The sequence below is a fragment of the Capsicum annuum genome, unplaced genomic scaffold (assembly GCF_002878395.1).
Source record: "Capsicum annuum cultivar UCD-10X-F1 unplaced genomic scaffold, UCD10Xv1.1 ctg47038, whole genome shotgun sequence".
NCBI lineage: Eukaryota > Viridiplantae > Streptophyta > Magnoliopsida > Solanales > Solanaceae > Capsicum > Capsicum annuum.
Genome location: NW_025854655.1, coordinates 1333 through 3160, shown reverse-complemented (window position 1 = coordinate 3160; position 1828 = coordinate 1333). Strand labels below are relative to the sequence as shown.

At 32.5% G+C, this 1828-nt stretch overlaps 1 pseudogene; it reads left to right on the top strand.

The window, feature by feature from the left end:
* The first annotated feature begins 942 nt into the window (after positions 1-942).
* Positions 943-1481, top strand: LOC124892415 (annotated as a pseudogene).
* Positions 1482-1828: the final 347 nt, after the last annotated feature.

Genomic DNA, 1828 nt, shown 5'->3' with positions numbered 1-1828 from the left:
ATTTAGGATTTTAAATTTTCAAACTTAATCATTATTTAGATTTATATAAGAGTTATGTACACATTGAGTTTCAAGCTGGGGGTCTATCAGAAACAACCTCTCTATCTCACATTTGAGGTAGTGGTATGGATTATGTACACTTACCCTCCCTAGACCCCACGTTTAGGGCATCCAGTAAGTGTTCTGCAAGGAATTTATGGGCCATTTATTGGACCTCCTAGATATTTTACTTTCTGGTCTTTTGTTGAATGTATAGTACAACTGCTAGTGGGCATTCTTCTCTGCTTTTTGGTCTTTTGTTGAATGTGAAGTAAAAAATTTCTCTAAAGTGCTATCTATCAACTACTATATACTTAATAGCATATAAACATTTTTTGTGTGTTTACTATGAGTCATTTTCTGTCGACAATGATTTTCTTATTAATAGAAGATAAGTATATTAAATTGTTCAAATGGATGCCAGTTGTTATACATTCAGTATGATAAGTAAATTAAAATGGCTTTTATGCTATACCGTACAATGCATAGAAGGATGCTATGCTAGAAAAAAAAGCTTGTTTGGTGAACTTGAAGGATATGGCATGTCCACTATGTAAAGCAAAGAAGAAAAACATTTTTACATGTTGTTCTGATTGCTTGTTTGTGACAAGTATATGGAGAAAATTACTCAATTAGATGGGCATTGATAGACAGTTAGTTCACTGAAAAAGTGAGGTTGACTGCATTGTGGCAAATACCAACAAAAAAATCGGTAAGCTAGAGGTGTTCAAAATGACACTTGTAACTTTAGATTCCAGCTATACTGTTTCTTTTTAAATCTCTAATCTACTAAAACTAACTATTTAAAATTGAGATAAACTAGTGAAACTAGCTATTCTGTAAAACCTTTTGCAACTTTTGCATTCATTATGAAGGTAATTTTATTTCCTTTGGTATCTGAAGACAGGCACCAGTTCAACAGCAGCATTCGTCGTAACCAATTCGGCTCTTGATGACTACCCATATATTGATTTAGCTATTGATGAAGATGAAGTCGACCCTAATTTTGATCTTATTAAGGGTTAAGGTGGGGCTTTTTTGAGAGAGAAGATGATTGAGGCTGCGTTGGATAAGTTTGTTGTTGTGGTGGATGATTCAAAGCTCGTTTCGGGTTTAGGTAGATCCGGGTTGACTATGCAGGTTGAGGTGGTGCAGGTTGTTAGAAGTATAATTTTTTTAGGTTACAGGAGTTGTTTAATGAAGAGGAGATTAATGAAAAGTTTAGATTGGATGGTAATGGTAAGCCTTATGTGACCGATAAGTCAAATTATATTATGGATTAGTATTTCAAGACTTCTATTAAGGATTCTTCTGCTGCTGGTAAGGAGATTGTGGCATTTGAAGGAGTGGCAGAGCATGGATTGTTCTTGGATATGACTATTGTAGTTATTATTGTTGTTATTATTGTTGGCAAGGAAGGAGTCAATGTCAAGAGCAAGTAAAACTTTAAATTTTTTGCTCTCACCTGGTGAGATCTGAACAACTTTAACTTCTGTTTTGAGTGGAATTTTTAGACTTCATTATCATTTCGAGGGAATAAGAGTTGATTGTTATAACATTAATAAGTTTTTTGGCATTTTTTTGGAGATGTTTAGCAATAATACTCTCATCTAAATGTAATTTGTATATTAAAATGGAAAAGAAATATTTTTTGTTGATTTCTCTTTGTTGTTGAGCATATGGCTATTTGATCATTTGAATTCAATTTGCTTTTAGAAATTAATTAATCATTTATTGAGATAAATGTAGTCGGTATTTTATAGGTGAATATTTATTTATTAAAATTCTG